The 19,158-nt window shown below is 40.8% G+C and overlaps 1 protein-coding gene and 1 pseudogene across 8 annotated transcripts in view; one reads left to right on the forward strand and one right to left on the reverse strand.

The window, feature by feature from the left end:
* Window positions 1-19,158, forward strand: part of CPEB3 (cytoplasmic polyadenylation element binding protein 3) — a 182,813-nt gene that overhangs the window by 81,406 nt on the left and 82,249 nt on the right. The gene's annotated exons all lie outside the window — the stretch shown is intronic.
* LOC308416292 (large ribosomal subunit protein eL20-like) lies at window positions 1,475-1,998 on the reverse strand (annotated as a pseudogene). The gene has a single exon. The product of its transcript is annotated as a large ribosomal subunit protein eL20-like (transcript).

The following is a 19,158-nucleotide window of genomic DNA, read 5'->3' on the forward strand; positions in this document are numbered from 1 at the left end:
ATTCCTAATGGAGTTTTTTAAAAATTAAAGAGCACATTGTTGTTATTTTTGCTTGCTGTGAATAATAAATGTTAAAAAAAAACAAACCAAAAACCTTTTTGTTTTGTTAAGACAGGGTCTTGCTATATAACTGGCTGGCCTAGAATTTACTGTATAGCCTAGGCTGGCCTCAAACTTGAAGCAGTTCCCCTGTCTCAGTTCCCTAAGTGGTAGAACTACAAGTTTGGGCATCCTGGTTCTAAGGAAATATGTTTTGTGTGTTTGTGGGATTGTGTGCATTTGTGTGGTATCTTCATCAGTCTCCTCACTGGTTTTGAGACAGGTTTTTCACAGAACATGGAGATCACCAATTAATTCCTCTAGGCTGGCTGGCTAGTGAGCTTCACTGACTTCTGTCTCCTCCTTCTTCCTGTACCTGACTCCCTGGCACCAGAGTGGTAGGGTTATAGACATGTGCTGCTGTGCTGACTTTTACATGGGTGCTGGGGACTGAACTCAGGTCCTCATGTTTGCAGGGTAAGCAGGCTTAGGGAGTGAACCATATCTCCAGCCTGTTTTGTTTTGTTTTGGTTTTGGATTTTGTTTTTGCTTTTGTTTTTATTGGATATTTTCTTTATTTACATTTCAAATGTTATCCCCTTTCCCAGCTTCCTCATCCAGAATTTCTCTATCTCATCCCCTCTTTTTCTGTCTCTATTGGGGTACTGCCCCTCGAACCCTTACATTCCCCTACACTGGGGCATCGTGCCTTCACAGGATCTAGGGCCTCTTCTTCTACTGATGCCCGATAAGGCCATTCTCTGCTACATATGTGGCTGGAGCCATGGGTCCCCTGTATGTGTGCTCTTTGGTTGGTGGATTATTCCCTGGGAGCTCTGGGGAAGGGAGGCAATCTGGTTGGGTTATATTGTTATTCCTATGGGTTTGCCAACCCCTTCAGCTCTTTCAATCCTTTCTCTAACTCCTCCATTGGGGTCCCTGTGCTCAGTCCAATGGTTGGCTGCAAGCATCTGCCTCTGTATTTGTCAGATTCTGGCAGAGCCTCTCAGGAGACAGCTATATCAGGCTCCTGTCTGCACACACTTCTTGGCATCCACAATAGTGTCTTGGTTTGGTGGCTTTGTATAGGATAGATCCCCAGGTGGGGCAGTCTCTGATGTCCTTTCCTTCAGTCTCTGCTCCACACATTGTCTCCATATTTCCTCCTGTGACTTATTTTGTTCACCCTCCTAAGAAGGACTGAAGCATCCACACTTTGGTCTTCCTTCTTCTTGAGCTTCATGTGGTCTGTGAATTGTACCTTGGATAGTCTGAGCTTCTAATATCCACTTATCAGTGAGTGCGTACCATGTGTGTTCTTTTGTGATTGGGTTACCTCACTCAGGATGATAGTTTCTTTTTTTTTTTCTTTTTTCTTTTTTTTTTTTTTCTTTTTTTTGACAATTTGAAGCTTTTATTCAGTGGGTCTCTGTGTCTAGAAGGTGTTGGGCTTCTTGGTGGTGAAGCGTGACCTGTGCTGGCCCCGCAACATGTGGTGGGGCAGTGGGAATTTGATCTTGGAGTCATGGAACTGCTTGACAGCGGGCTGGCGGCACTTGGCAGCTGCAATCTCTTCCACCTTCATGATCTCGATGGAGTGCACATGGGCACGGTGACGGACACCCATGTCCCAGTAGCACTGTGTGACTGCATCAGCAGTGGTCAGGTCTTGGTACATGTGTGTGCGCCACTGCGGGAGTCATAGCACAGCCAGATGCCGAAGTTCTGGTGACTTCTCAAATACAGGGGTGACTTCTCAAATACCTGCTGGCAGTACACACACTCCCCGGATAACTTCTTCATCTTCAGCTGTGACACAAAGTACCGGAAGCAGGACTTGGCCACCACATGGTTAGGTGCAAAGATTCAAATTCGGCACAGTGGTGGTGTTTGGCATTTTGGGCTTGGCAAGCAGCGCATCACCACCTTGCATTCTCAAAGTGTACCTGACGCCTTCATGGCACTGCGTGCTCGTTCACCGCCACTTACAAAAGGAAGTAGGATGGTTGTTTCTATTTCCATCCATTTGCTTAAGAATTTCACGAAGTCATTGTTTTTAACAGCTGAGTAATATTCCATTGGGTAAATGTACCACAATTTCTGTATCCATTCCTCCATCAAAGAACATCTGGGTTCTTTCCAGCTTCTGGCTATTACAAATAAGACTGCTGGGACCATAATGGAGCATATTTCCTTGTTATATGTTGGCACATCTTTTGAGTATATGCCCAGGAATTGTATAGCTATGTCCAATTTTCTGAGGAACCACCAGACTGATTTCCAGAGTGGTTGTACCAGCTTGAAATCCCACCAACAGTGGAGGAGTGTCCTTTCTCCACATCTTTACCAGCATCTGCCGTTCTGACTAGTGTGAGGTAGAATCTCAGGATTGTTTTGATTTGCATTTCCCTGATGACTAAGGATGTTGAACATTTCTTTAGGTGCTTCTTAGCCATTCCATAATCCTCAGTTGAGAATTCTTTGTTTAGCTCTGTACTCCATTTTTAAATAGGGTTCTTTGGAGTCTAACTTCTTCCGTTTTTTTATATATATTGGATATTAGCCCTCTGTCGGATGTAGGATTGGCAAAGATCTTTTCCCAATCTGTGGGCTGCCATTATGTCCTATTGACATTGTCTTTTGCCTTACAGAAGCTTTGACATTTTATGAGGTTCTATTTGTTGATTGTTGATTTTGGAACGTAAGCCATTGGTAATGTGTTCAGGAAATTTCCCCCTGTGCCTATGTGTTCGAGGCTCTTCCCCACTTTCTCTTTTATTAGTTTCAGTGTATCTGTTTTTTTGTGGAGGTCTTTGATCCACTTGGACTTGAGCTTTATACAAGGAGATAAGAATGGATCAATTTGCATTCTTCTACAGCACCATTTGTTGAAAATGCTGTCTTTTTTCCCCACTGGATGGCTTTAGCTCCTTTGTCAAATATCAAGTGACCATAGGTGTGTGGATTCATTTCTGAGTCTTCAATTCTATTCCGTTGATCTGCCTGCCTGTCTCTGTACCAATACCATGCAGTTTTTATCACTATTGCTCTGTAATAAAGCTTGAGATTTTGGATGGTGATTCCCCAGAAGTTCTTTTATTGTTGAGAATAGTTTTCACTGTCCTAGGTTTTTTTGTTATTCCAAATGAATTTGGAAATTGCTCTTTCTAATTCTATGTAGAATTGAGTTGGAATTTTGATGGGGATTGCATTGAACATTTTTATTCTGTAAGATGGCCATTTTTATTATATTAATCCTGCCAATCCATGAGCTTGGGAGATCTTTCCATTTTCTGAGATCTTCTTTGATTTCTTTCTTCAGAGACTTGAAGTTCTTGTCATACAGATCTTTCACTTGCTTGGTTAGAATACTCCAAGATATTTTATATTATTTGTGACTATTGCGAAGGGTGTCGTTTACCTAATTTCTTCCTCAGCCTGTTTATCCTTTGAGTAGAAAAAGGCTACTGGTTTGTTTGAGTTAAATTTATATCCAGCTTGTTTTGTTTTTTGAGAGAGAGTTTCATGTAGCTCAGTCTGGTCTTGAGTTTGCTGTGTAGCTGAGGCTGGCCTTAAACTTGGTAACTCTCCTGCTTCTACCCGAAGAGTAGTGGAGTTATGGTTGTTGAACATCTTACCCAACGAAGAAAATAATTTCATTATATTTGTTTACTTTAAGACAGGATTTTGTTATGTAGTCCCATCTGGCTGGGGAACTCACAGAGATCCACGTGCCTCTGCTTTCTGGATCTGAGGATTAAAGGCATAAACTACCACACCAAGCAGAAAGTAATTTCAGAGGGTAATATAATAGTGAAAGGATTTTTCTGAGACTCACAAACTGCAGTAACTCTCTTTGAAATTTTGAATATTTTGTAGATAAGATATCTATTGCTGTTCTTTCAACATCTGAGCAGACTAAGAATTAAAATATAGGTATAATATGAATACATTGTAAGTAATGGATAATTAGATAGTAATTAGAGAAATATATGCTGTGGAAAATACATCTGAAATAGGTTTGGATAGATGCTACCAAGTTGGGGTCTAATAAAGATATTTTAATATACATGGTTAAGAGGAGAGACTGAAAGCATGGGTATGGGCTTCTCTTAAGAGAGAGTAACAGAGTAGTCCCTGTGTGTGGCTAAGCTTTACAGGTGGGCAAACTGGCATTTAAGAAGCTGTGCAGGACTTAACCAAGGTGACAAGTGGGAATCAGGAACAGAGCTTCCTGCCTTCAGGTTGAAAGTGCTTCTTTTTGCTTTAAATGCTTAATTCACTCTCTCTCTCTTTCTCTTTTCCTCCCCCCTTTTCCTCCCTCCCTCCCTCTCTCTCTCTCTCTGTGTCTCTCTCACACAAACATGCACACACACACATAAACACAGGTGTTTATCACAAATATATAAATTCAGTACCTGTATAAAAATTTCTTTTATTACTGTAAGACCCTTATTCCCTTTTTTTTTTCTGAAGAATAGAATGACCATCCTGGCTTACATAGCATGATATTGAACATTATAAATACGTTAACTTTGAAATTGGCTTGTGACTTTAGAAGGTTTTAGAAGAGATTCCTTGTGCATATGGAATCCCATGGGTAAGAAGAGTTTCTACCTCATCATAAAGATGTCAGAACAAGCTAGTTCCTTACTGTTCCTTATGGACTTCCTGATGGTTTTCTCTACTTATGTAAACAGTGTATCCTAGACTTCCTGTCTGCAGCATTCACCACACCTGTGACTAATTAACTTAAAAATTCAGAACTTAATCTGTAAACATTTCAAAGACCTCTCATGATGCCAATCATAACTCAGTGAAGGACAACCCAAAATGTATTTTGTGATGGTAGGTGATGCGCAGTGATACAGCGGTAGTCGCCGGGAGCAAAGCTCTGGTTTGGTTCCCAGTGCTGCAGAAGAGAAAAGTGTGTGCACACCTGTATGTGTTACACAAAGAAATTCAACCCTTTTTTCTTACACTGATGACTAGAAAAGAAAAATGCTTACTTTTTTTCATTAATATAATATGTGTAACAGACATTACATGTGATGTTTTGTGATGTTTTGATACTGGTATACAGTGTGTAAAAATTCAGGACACTTAGAATATTTATAACGTCACATGTTCACCATTTCTTTGTGATAAAAATGTTTTAAAAAATCTGATTATTGCTGGGGCTGATGGCGGAGGCCTGTAATCCCAGAGACTCTAGAGACTGGGGGGGGATCATGAATTCAAGCCAGCAAATTCAAGGTCACCTTCCTGCCAGTGGGAGGAGGAACAGAGAGATACTAGGGACTGAGGGACCAGACACAGAGATACTAGGAGCTGGGAAGATGGCTCAGTTGGTGAGGCTCTTGCCACCCAGGCCTTGAGACCTGAGTTTAGCCCCCACCATCCACAGAAAAAGCCCCGTATGATAGCATGCATTTGTAATCCTAGAGCCAGGGAAGTAAATCTTGGAGCTTACTGGCTAGCTAGACTTGTCTAATTCTGAGGTGCTGGCCAGTCAGAGACTCTGTCTCAAGAAACAGTGTGGATGGTACAACATCTACGGTTGTCCTCTGTCCTCCAGATACATGTGTACACACATGGATATGTACCCACACATGAGTGTGAACACACACGCACAACAGGGCTGGAAAAATGCCTCAGTTAGTAAAATACTTCCATGCAAGCATTGGGACCTGAGTTCAATCCCCAGTACCTACATAAAAAACTTACCATGCCAATATGTGCCTTTAATCCCAGCCCTGCGGGACAGGAACTGGAGGATTTCTGAGGCTTGCTGGTTAGCCACTCTAGCCTAATTGGTGAGCTCTAGGTTCAGTGAGAGACACATGAACACACATGCAGAAACTGGTTAAGATGTATGAAAGTCCTTATTCAACATTTCTCAGAAGACATGCACATAATAGACAATAGAAATTATATACAAATCGAAGTCCAAAACTCTTATTGCCTAATAGTCAGGTTTTGCACAAACCACAAGGAGATGGTACTTCATTTCTGTTGGAATATTTTTTACCAAAATGACAGTGAGTGTTGGGCAGAATGTGGAAAAAAGCAGCCTCGCCCCCACGCATACACCGCCAACGCCCCTCTACACACACATATTCCCTACTCCGCTAATGGTGCAGCTCTAGTATATGTGTTCTTTTTTAAAAAATTAAAAATTAAAAATATAACTGTCACATGACCCTGCAGTCAAAGGTATAAACCCGAAGGAAATTACACCTGCGTGCCCATGGTCATTAAAGCACTGTCCACAGTAGCCAGCTATCTATCAAAGGATGGGCGAGGTATGAATACACAGAATGAAATACCAGGGCCAGAGAGCTGACTCAGCAGGTAAAGTCACTCACTGCCAAGCCTGCCAACCTGGATCTTCACGGTGGAAAGTGAATCAGTTCCTCAGATTGTCCAATGACCTACACATACGTACCTTGGCATGCATGTACTTGCATGTGTGCAATATAGACACATATGCACACAATAAATGATGTGAATGAAGTCTTGTCATTAGTAACATCATGGATGAACCTAAAAACCATGTACATGAAATAAGTCACAGAAAGAGAAGTACTGCATAATCTCGTCCATTTGTGGGATGTAGTTTTAATGTGGCAGTTTCTCCTTACTATGCATGTTTCAGCCAAGTGGAAAGTAGTTTCTATTCAGGCTAGGAGTCAGGCCAGTTATGGGGCAAATGAGGAGCTGCCGCTTGTGGCTGGAGCTGTTCCCAAACTCCCAAATAAGTTATTTTTGGTAACTTTTTTCTATGAAGGAACCCTTGTTTCTAATGAGAGAAGGAGGCAGGAGACGTGGAACACTGACCAGAGAGAAGGTCCAGCATTGGTGCTGTTGACAAATCCATGTGCTTGTCTGTGCGTCTCTCTATAATTCACTACATTTTGAGGGTTCATAATTGTAAAATGAGAAAGTATTGATTGGCACAAGTCATCAGAAATTGAAGACTTATATAAAGTTTGAAGAGATCTCACAAAGTTTTTGGCACAGTGGTCTGGAGAAGATTGCTTGTTGAAATGCTCCAGCCTTTGTTTTCGTCCCCTTGAGCAAGGTCTTGGCACCATAACCCACCCTGGTCTGCAATCCTGATGCTCTTGCCTCCGCCTAGTGGTGGGGCAAAAGTATGTGCCACTACACTGGCCAAATGCTAAATATTTGAGTGCCATTCTCTGGAGTATGCAAATTCTCAGGCCAGTTTGATGCTGGATCAGTTCCTGGGGCATGAATCATCAATAGACTATCCTCTGTTTTCTTCAGCACACTTCAACATTAGAACTATTTTACTCAGTGGAATTCTCCTTATTAAGTATCTCAGTTGCTTCATTCCTTAGAAGGAGGAACAAAAATATCCACAGGAGGAAATATGAAGACAAAGTTTGAAGCAGAGACTGAGGCAAAGGCCATCAGAGACTGCCCCACCTGGAGATCCAGCCCAAATATAGCTACCAAACCCAGGCAATATTGATCCCAAGAAGTGCATGCTGACAGGAGCCTGATATAGCTGTCTCCTGAGAGGCTGTGCCAGATCATGACAAATATAGAGGTGGATGCTCAAAAACCAACCATTAAACTGAGAACAGGGTTCCTAATGGAGGAGTTAGAGAAAGGATTGAAGGAGCTGAAGGGGTTTGCAACCTCATAAGAACAACCAACCAGAGCTCCCAGGGACTAAACCACTATCCAAAGAGTACACATAGATGGACCTATGGCTCCAGCTGCATATGTAGCAGAGGATGGCCTTGTTGGAATCAATGAGAAGAGAGGCCCTTGGTCCTGTCAAGGCTCAATGCCCCAGTGTAGGGAAATGTCAGGACGGGGAGGTGAGAGGGGAGGGGGAGCACCCTCATAGAAGCAGGTGGAGGGGGAATGGGATAGGGGGTTTATGGAGGGGAAACCGGGAAAGGGGATAATATTGAAATGTAAGTAAAATATATCCAATTAAAAATATCTTAGTAATGCTAGTACTGTGATTGTCAATCATTTTTATTTTTGAAGTTTATAAAAAGATGAAAAGGTCTTCCTAAGAAAGATAGATTAGAATCAGAGAAATGGAAAAGGAGTTTAAAATACTCAAGTAATTTATAATAAAGTATGAATGTAGTAGATAAAGATGTGCTATTCCTACCTACTATGCTTTTATAGAGAACTCTACCTTCTCTACTATTGTTTGCTTGGTTTGAGAATCGTTGGACTAAAAGTATCTTTTCAGCTACTATAACAATGAGGAAACAAGGAAAGTTTGGGGACAAACCTCACCCTCGTGTTCTTTGGGTGTTTACAGTCTGATGAAGGGGATGGGAGGTATTTTGGTCTTAACCTTAAGTTTTTATGTGGAACTTTTCTGGTAGAAGCTAAAAGACAATATTAGATGTTTGAATATAAAAGTGTGTGCATGGGCGTGCATGTGCAAGTGAACAAAGAGTGAACATAGGGCCTCATGCATTCTAGGCAGGTCCTCTATTACCAGCTACATTCCCAGTCCATTGAATGCAACTTAATGTGTGACATACTTTCTTCCTAGCTATCTGGAGGGAGAAGCAGGGCAATCTGAGTTTGAGGCCAGCCTGGTCTACACGAGTTCCATGACAATCGGAGCAAGACAGTGAGACCTTGTCTCAAAAGCCAAATTAACTGGAGAGAGATGGCTTAGCAGTTAAGAACACGTTGTTCTTGCTTTCAAGTGGCCCACGTTGTATTCCTTGCACATATGCACACAACTAAAATAAATAATAAATCCTTTAAAAAGTCACTTGCCAATTAAACACACGTTGATTGCTGGTTTGAAGATATAGATCATTTGGTAGAGTGCGTGCCTAGCATACAGGATGTCCTGGGTTTGATTGTCCGTAATCCTAGAGTTCATGAGGATACAACAAGAGGCTCAGAAGTCCTAGGTTCTTCCACTGGATAGGGAGTTTGAGTTTAGATATGGCTACATGAGGCCCTGTTTCAAAAACTGTTTGCAAGGGTTGTTTTTTGAGATACCACTAGGTTGTCCTGGGAATTGCTGAGTAGCTAGCTGAGGATGAACTTGAATTCTTCCTCCTCCTGTTAGTGCCTTCCAGATGCTGGCTCCTCAGGCTTGTTGTGCCATACCCAGCACACGGTGGGGGGGGGGGTCCTTTTGTGTATTTGTTTGAGATAGGATTAGAAGGTAAGTGGTCAACTAGCAATTTTCTCTATGGTAACTTTGATATGTATGTAAAACAGCATAACAGATATATTTATCAGTTTACAAACCATTGCAATTAATTAATACAAGAAACCCAAATGCTATCATAGTGTACTTACATACATGGAGGCAAAACACTCATCATACATGTAAAATAAATAATTTTAAAAAGAATGTTATAGGAATTAATATTCAGGAACCAGGTGTAATGGTGAATGCCTTTAACCTTTCAGCATTTCGAAGGCAAGGGTAGGTGGAATTCTTGAGTTCCAGGCCAGTCTGGTCTACAGAGTGAGTTCCAGGAAAGCCAGGGCTACACAGAGAACTCTGTCTCAAAATAATAATAGATCCTAAAACACATGGTAAGATGAAATCAACATGCAGGGTGGGGTACAATAGAACACACCTTTAATGCCAGCACTCAGGAAGGAGATGCAGGAGAGCTCCAGACCACTATCATTTACATAGCAAGTTCCAGGGCTACACAGTGAGACTGTCTGAAAAACAAAATTAAACCTAAAATACTACAATAAACTTAACCAAAGAACTGAAAGGCTTCTAAAATGAAAACTTTAAAACACGGAAGTAACCGAGGCTGGTGAAATCATTCTGTGGGGAAAGGCTCTTGCTGTGACCTCAGTCCATCCCCAGGATACATGGAAATGCAAGGAGAAAACAACTCCACATATTGTCCTCTCACCCCACCTGCGGACCATGACACCATTGCTCCATAATAATAATGTAAAAAGCACTGGATTGATTTTTACATGGGTCAGCAGCCTTAATATTGTGAAAGTGACTGTATTACCAGAAGGGATCTATAGACTCAGTGAGGTCATCACTGGAATCCCAATGGCATTCATCCCAGAACAAGAAGAAAAAACCCTGAAATTCCTCTGAGCACAAGTTAATCTTGAATAGAATGAGCAATGCTATAGGTACCACATTATTCCATCCCAAACCATATCACAGAGCTATTCTAAGAAAAATGTATGGTACAGACACAAAAACAACATGTAGGTAGACCAATAGAATAGAATGGAGACTCAGGCCAAGCATGATGCATATTTGTAATCTCAGAACCGAGGAGGTTATGGCAAAAGGATTTCCATGAATTTGAAGGTGGCCTGGACTACTACTGCTGTATAAGTCCCTGTCATGACTTTGAGGGTAGCCTGGACTACTACTGCTGTATAAGTCCCTGTCATGGCTTTGAGGGTAGCCTGGACTACTGCTGGTTTAAATGCAGGAGCAAATAGGAAGCCAGGCACAATGGTGTTCACCTGTCATCTCAGAACTTTTTAGGTGGAGGCAGGAAGATTGGGAGTTTAATATGAGCTTGTGCTTGATCTACATGAGACCTAGTCTCAAACCAAACAAACCACATGTGGTGGCAGCCACCTCATCTTTGACAAAGAAGTCAAGGGTATATATAGGAAAAAAGACAGCATCTTCAAAACATGGCACCAGGGAAACACATACAAAAGAATGGAGCAAGACCCTTATTTTTCAGTCTACAATAAAACAAACAAACAAACAAACAAACAAAAAACCAAAGAAAGGCAAAAAAAAAAAAAAAAAAAAAAAAGCCAAACCAAACACATATATGTTCAACATGGACCAAAGACCTTAAGGTCTGACACTCTGAAACTGTTTAGGAAAGCATAGGAGTGTTTGGGCGCCAACTTTCTGCAAAGGACTCCCACAGCCTAGGAAATAATCCCAGGAGTTAACAGGAGGGATTGTCTGCAATTAGAAGGTTTTTACAAAGCCAGAGAAAGCACTAACAGGGTGAAGAGACAGCCTATAGAATAGGGAAGAACAAAAACAAAAACAAAGCCTGTTTGTAGCTGTACATCCAGCAGGGGATTAATATCCAGAATTTGTACAAAATTGAAAAAACAAAAACTCACCTAAGCAGTGAATAGAGGTAATAAATTGAATGAAGATGCCTCACTTGAAGGAATAATCAATGCCCGGAAACGTGTTCAACAAACTTAGCCATAAAGCAAATGCAAACTACAGCTCACGCCAGTCAAAATGGCCGCCAGTAAGAAAAGAAATGAAAATAGCCTGGTGTGGTGACTCAGATACAAAGATGTGAGGGACCGTTGTACATGGCTGATAGGAGTGTAAGCTTGTGTAGTCACTATGACTTCAGTTTGGAGGATCCTAAAAACTCAAAACTTCCGTATATGTTATCTAGTGATTACCTTCAGTAACACTCCTGGGTATATACACTCAGGATTTTAAGTCAGGATTCCACAGAGATAGAGACACAGCCATGCTTATTGCTACCAGCCTAAGTGTCCATCTGTAGATGAGAAAATGTAGAACATGGACGATATGATGCATGCCCTTAACCCCGGCACTGCAGAGGCAGGCGGATCGCTTGACTTTGTAAATAGAATGTTGCGGGACAATCAATAGTAAAATCCCACGTTTTAAAAATGTGGTCCATATATAAAATGGAATTTCCTTTATGAAAACAAGTGACATTATGACACATGGGAAATGAATGAGTCATTATGTTAAGCAAAATAAGCCCATCCTAGAAAAACAGCATTTTCTCTCATGAAGAATCAACACATGCAGACACCACCACCACCACCACGGCCACCACCAAAGAAGAAGAGGGGATTATAAGAGGCAAAGATGTCTAAAGAGAGGAGAAGGGAGGAACAAGAGAATAAACCACACATGTCATAAAAGCAGAAGATATTTGGGGGTAGGAAGGAGACAGACAGGGAGAGGCTGGGGAAGACAGAGTGGGACAAACACGAATAAGGCCACATGGGGTATACATGTCTGAAAATGTCACCGTGAAGCCCATTTCTGTATATACAACCCAGAATAAAATGTTTAAAAACATTTAGGACCAGCTTATTGGTAAAATGCTTGCCCTGCAAGGCCTGAACTATGTTTGATTCCCAGAACCCATGCAAATAATCTGACTGTGGTGGCATAAATTTGTATAGTGGCTATGGGGAAGCTGAGGCAGGAGGATCCGTATGTATCACTTGGCCAGTCAGTTGTCCAGGACAAGTGGGCAACACTTAAGCAATGACACTAGAGTCTATCTTCTGGACCCACACAAAATCACATGTACCACCCAAATATGTACTCATAAAAATTAAAAAAAAAAAAACAGTGATGGCGGTGTGGTCCAGAGTTTGCTTGGCATGCACCAAGACATAGGGGTACTTGACAGTACTAATCAGTTCTTGGAATGAAAAAGTTTTATTTTACTGTATTAATATATTCACAGATGGTGCATGAAAAGGATTAAATTAGTTATGCCATGTGCATGGCTGTGCACACCTGTAATCTCGGCATTTGAGAGGCGGGGCAACCCTGGCTGACCTGGAATCTGCTGTGTAAATCAGGATAGTCTAAATAGGTGATTACAGCCATACTCCTGTATGTTTTGTGAGACAAAGTCTCACTTATAGCCCTTGCTGTCCTAAAACTCACTGTATAGAACAGGCTGGCCTTGAACATACAAAGTTCTGTCTATCTCTGACTTCTGAGGCTCTGACTAAACAAACACAGTGAGGTTCAATGAGGCTGAACCACAACTGACCTTTTTTCTTTTTTTAATTTTTAAAGTGGTACAGTCTTTATTGGTTCCAACAGTAAGTGGAAGGAAGGAGAGATATATTAACTCTTGTTTGTTTAGAAGCATCTGCAGACAGAATTTCCCTATTTCTTGTTGTTGTTTTCTAATGTGGTTCATTTTGTGTTAGCTGATAAGAAGTTTTTGTTTTTCCATTTTTTTTGAAGATTAGAATATCACATCATTTCTCCTGTCTCTCATTTGAAGTTTTTATATTCTTAAAGTTGACTTTCTTTCTAGAGGAAAGCACTACTTTGCATTTCCACACTTCAGAATTCATTACCTTTCACTAATAGAAGCATTTGGCTCTAACTGAACTGTTCACAAACAGTCCTCATATAAACAAGTTTATCAAATTTTAAATTGCTGCCAGATTGGCCTATGTTCTAGAGACGATCAAAGCATGCCAACCATTCTCTCCCCTAACTGTATACTCTACTAAGAGGCTGTGTTTGTTCAGAACCAACTTGGTATCCAGTCTTGTGTGTGTTCCTGTGCAAGTGTTCATGAAGGTACATGTATGTGTACGGCAGGCAGAGGTTGTTTGCATCAGGTGTGTTCCTCTCTCAGACTCTACCTTATTTTCTGTGACAGGGTCTCTTGCTGAACCTGTAGCACACTAACTTGGCAAGCTGGCCTCCCTTGTGATTCTATTATAGGCATGTGTGGTCATATTTGGCTTTTTGATGTGGGTGTTAATCAATTCAAACAGGGCCTCATGCTTGTACAGAAAGCACTGGCCCATCTGAGCCATCTTCCCACCCCATTCAAAACTCTTGATGTTGTACCATAATGGTATATATAGAGAGAGATTATAGTATCTCTGAGGTAGAGGCAGGCATGTCTCTGTGAGTTCCAGGTTAGGTGGAGCTCTATACTGAGACCCTGTCTCAACAAAAGCAAAACCAAAAACAAACAACAAAGAAAAGCCATAAATTTGGATGCTACACTAAATCATATTAATAGGTATGAAGCACACAATTAGCATTCATTTTTAGTTTCTATACTAACAATACCATCGGTATCACAGATAAAATATTGGTTAGGACCAGGGTGAAACACATTTAAATTCCTCAGTGAGGGACAGAAACAAATTTAAGTGTCTCAGATTGCTTCTTAAAGTGTCTGTCTATTCCATATGCTGTCCTGTTGCAGTAAATTTCCAACCCCAATATAGCCATGCAAATATCACACAACTCTGTTATAGTATTTATAAGCTGCACAGCTGGATTGGGCAGATATCCCCAGCTATGAGATCTCTTGCTACTTGCAGCTTCTCCAGGCCACATGGTTCTGCTCCATCTTCCTCCAACTTCCTCTCTCTCTTCCTCCTCCTTGTCTCTCCCTCCTCCTCACTCTCTCTCCTCCTCCTCCTTGTCTCCCTTCCTCCTTACTCTCTACTCCTCCTCCTTGTCTCCCTTCCTCCTTACTCTCTACTCCTCCTCCTTGTCTCCCCTTCCTCCTTACTCTCTCTCCTCCTCCTCCTTGTCTCTCCCTCCTCCTCACTCTCTCTCCTCCTCCTCCTTGTCTCCCTTCCTCCTTACTCTCTCTCCTCTAAAACTTCCAGCCCCACCTTTCCCTTCCACTGCCCAATCACGGGCTCTAGCCTTTATTTGACCAGTTAAAATGGGGAGAAGGTTCACATGAAATCACCCTGTGGGGGCAGCTCCTCTTGATGAAGCAAAATTAGCATCAAAGTACAAACAGCACCAGGACAGTCGACAACACCATTCCACCGTCAGAAGCCCATTATCCAGAAATGGGAAATGAGAGGAATCTATATATGAACATCATGAACTTTGATAAAGAAAACTTTAATTCAAGCTCCCATGGAGGTCTTTTGCACCTCTTTCCCTCCCTCATCCCTTGAGAGCCTGTCTGGATCTAGTCTCACTTTGTCTTACCTAGGTGGTTACTGGTACTTTAGGATTCTAATCATTTTTTTTTCATGGTGTATCTGCCCCAAAATCAGAGATAATGGCCGTGGGAGTTTGTTAGGGAGAACACTGAATAAATTTAAAATACAGAATACTTTTATTTTCTCTCTCAGTAAGATATTTTTTAGTAATTTGTCGGGCTATATGGCATCACTGGAAATGGGAGAGAAGTGACAAAGGGACATGGTTAGAGTCAGATTCATTCTGCCTTGTTCAAAGTGTTAGTTAACCCTTCAGTACTGATTTGTCCATCTTATTGTGGGTACAGCAAGCTCCTGTGGGATTCTGCTAGGAAGCCCCTGTGACTTGTGACACTTGACTTGGGGAAATAAGTTCCAGGTTTCAATGAATAAGTCCTCTCCTCTGTGGACTGATAGCAACAGTGATCGACACGTAAATTCAGATGAGATTTGTTTGTCGTGGGTTGGAGTAGGGTTGAGGAAATATGCGGGAGGTAGAGATAAGACCTGAATGAGGTAACGCTTCTCATCGCTGAGTGGGGAAAGGAGAGGTGGTCACGCTGGAGGACAGAGGCTGGTGAGTGGTTTCAATGGTGCTGTTGAAAAGTCTGGAGTCCTCAAGGAATGTGTGGTTTTCCCTTCTCATTATCTACAGATCTGACTCCAGATTATGAACCTTTTCGGTGTAAATGAATTTTGTGATATTTTATGCTTCAAAAAAATAGATTTAACTTTCAGTTCTCATTTGTTTTTATATAACTGGAGGTTTCCAATTTTAAGATCTTTCCATTCTGAAAAATCACTGCAGATGACTGATGATGATAAGGCCACAGTCCAGCTAAACACGAAGCCTAGGTTGTAAGGAAGCCACCTTGGTAGAGCCAGAGCGTGACCTTGGCTGCTTTTCATTTTACAAATACAGACTTAGTGTCTTCCTACTTCTATGATATGATGTGATAGATAAATGATGTGATATGATGTGATATGTTATGATATGATATATGATATGATGTGATATGTGATGTGACAGAGAGAGCAAATGTAGAGTAAAAGAAAGTTCGCTAGGAATTTTACAGAAACTAGGCTGGGATATGGCTCTTTGGGTTCAAACACTTGCCAAGCAAAGTGTGAGAGGACTGGAGCTCTAGGTCTCTAGGACTTACGTAGAAGTCAGCACGCATGCTGGTAATCTCAGCACGGCAGTGGGTAGAGTCAGGATCCCCAGGGTAAGCTGCTATAGACTGGTCAGACTCAGCAAGCTCTTGTTTCAACAGGAGACCTTGCCTAAGCAAATAAAGTAGTGAGCAGGTAAGAAAGACACATGCTGTCAGCTTCAGGACTCTCTAAATTTGTGCACACACACATGCACACATGTGCTTCCACATACATGAGAACATGCATACACATGTGAAAAATTCACAGATTTGGTTCTTTAAAGAAAAAACCTAATGACATAATTTCATACACTTTCAGGGCATTTGTGAAGCTTGCATGTGTGTAGGTAGAAGCTTGGAATGCCCATCCTGGGCCACTTTTAGTTATTTGGAATAATATTTTTCCTAAGTAATGCCTGATGGTAACAAAGTTCACATGAGGAATTGCAAGTTATTTTTAGGCAGGTGCCCTTATCTGTGACTGATACAGCTAGCAGGCCCCAGTATACCCCTAATCATCCCTTACAAGACCGGGGACTCAGCACACTTGGAGCGGCTGCCACAGCCAGGTGACTGGCTCTGACTGTGATTTGGCTAATGCTTCATGAAGGATTTCCCCAGTGTGTCAGCAGTGACATTGAACAGTGTCTCCAAGTTAAAAATGTCAAGAAGATTTAGAAAACGTTTGTGTGAACATCTTTTTTAATTTCTAAATTCATCATTTTGATACAAATACCCATGGTTTTCTTCTGTGTTTACATGCAGCCAGGAGCTATGGGCGGAGACGAGGTAATTTTTTTTTTTAATGAGATCTTTTGCTTGCCAAACTGTGAGTAAGTATGAGTATGTATGTGTTTATGCCTGTGTATAGAAGACAGTAATTAATATATGGCCTGATGTTCTTCTAGCTTAATTATTTTAGAAAAGTTGTTATTTTATTAAAATTATTTTTCTGTTTATCAGTAATTTGTTTTCTAATCATAATAAAGATACAGCAAAACAGCTTTATCTGGAAGTTTTTGTTGTTTGGAGTTTTGTGAATGAGCATGGAAAAATAAAGGCCGAGTGTATGTGGGTTTTTTCATATGATTTACAGGGTAGAGGCTACATTTGGGGAACAATTTTTGATTTTACTACATTGTCCAGTGAATTTTTTTCTGTTGCATCCAAAGGCAAGCTTCTCCTACATCTTTTAAGGCTCCTTCCAAGGTCTTTACCTATAATTTGTGTGTATGTGTGTATGTGTTTGCGTTTTTCTTTTAAAGAGGTACCATAAAATTTGCTTTGGTCCCTGTAAAACCTAAACTAAATGAATATAACTTTCATTTGTGTAATGCTATAACCTCTTGAATATTTCCACATCTGTAACTATGAATGGTTTGAAGAAGTTAGCAGACAGGAAAGGTGGAATTTAGGGCGAACACCTAGATTGTAGTCAAAAATCTGTGACTGAGATCTGATTTCCTTATCTGCAAATTACAAGGAAATAGACCCAGTCATGTCCAACTTCATAACCTCAGAAGTTGAAGTTGGAAGAAAAGGTGCTCATGTCTGTGAAGCATTCCACAAATGTAAGATTTATTTGCTGCTCATTGCAGAAGCTGGGGAAGATGATGCTGGCTTTCTGTGTGACCCCAGTTAAAGCTAGAGCCAAAACTAGAATCCATCTTTTTGTCTCATGTTTGCTAATGTTTACCTTTTATCAGAATATTTTTTACTTTGCTTGTCATAAAGAGGATATTAAATTGATAGTATTTTATTATTACATAGTAAATATTACTAGATAAATGCATGTTGGCTGAATTTAATGTATGTATGATGGAACATTAACTTATAGTCACTTTTACTATGGGGAAGTATATTTTTTAATTTGTGTTTTGGTACAAAATAACTTATTTACATAAATTTTATCTATAGAATATAACTTCTTTTCTTTAGAAACAGAAGATTTACAAATGATGGATAATTGGTTTTCTTTTTTTTTTTTTTTTTTTTTGTCAAAAAGTTCTTCAGGTCAAGCAGTATACAAGGTCACTTGCACTTAAAATATCACTGTGACAAACAGTAGATGTAAATATTTTATGTGTACCATAATCATAATGGTAAAGGCCTTTATTAAATCTCTTATCTTGACATCATTTTGGATTGTCTACCTTCCCAGCTGGGTACACTGACAGACAGACAGACAGACAGACAGACAGATATTATTTGCTAGACATGGTGGCATAAGCCTGTAATTCTAATTCTTGGGAGGCTGAGACAGGAGAATTGCCTTGTATTTGAGACTAGACTGTGATATATAGCAAGTACCAGGCTAGCCAGAGTTCCATCCCAAGACCCTGTCTTGAAGTCCAAAAAAGTCAGGCTCAGTGGCACATACCTTTAATCCCAGCAGTTGGGAGGCAGAGGCAGACAGTTCTCTATGAGATCGAGGCCAGTGTGGTCTACCTGGTGAGACCCTGTCTCAAATAACTGAATGAATGAATGAATGAGGAAAGAAAGGTTTGACTTAAATAACTTTGAATGCTTCAATCTTCCTGGTACTAGATGCTGTGCTAACTACTACTTATAATGTTTTGATTCCCTTTGCCTTAAGTCTGCAGATTGCTTGTCAGAGATGAAGTAGGGAATGGGGGTGCTGGGTAGAAGAAACAGGAAGCAGGTGACAGTGTTTGATCTGTGCTTGTTATTTAGTCTTCTATTCTGAGAGAGAAGGGGCAAAAATCCCTTTCTTTAAATATAATGATGTAGGCATGTGGGATGGGGCAAGTACTTTTGTGTGCAACCCTCTTCCTCTGAGCCCCGTATCATGTAATTCTGATGAACTGATAGACTTCTGCAATGCTGTTCATTCGTGGTGTAAGGATCAAGTGTCTAGACTGCTCACAAACTATATCTAAAAAGTAAACTGATATATTTTAACTACTCCATTCTACTTATGATTAAGACTACAACTTGAGGGGCAGGTAGGACAATTGAGCAGGTTAAAGTACATGCCATACACGAGTTTGGCATGAGTTTGCTCTCAGGAATTCACAAGAGCGGGTGGCTGGCTCAGAGTTACCCACTGCATGCTCCTCACCCACACACATCATATCCACAGTAATACATAAAAAACTCAAAACACGGTAGAAGAGAATAGAGCTCTACTGTAACTCGTATGTGTCATATATGCATGTTGGTGAACTCTTTAGGAATAGGAAGTAATGGGAATCGATGTGAAAGATTGGGAATCTTCTAATAAGTC

Source organism: Micromys minutus (genome assembly GCF_963924665.1).
Source record: "Micromys minutus genome assembly, chromosome: 2".
Classification (NCBI taxonomy): domain Eukaryota; kingdom Metazoa; phylum Chordata; class Mammalia; order Rodentia; family Muridae; genus Micromys; species Micromys minutus.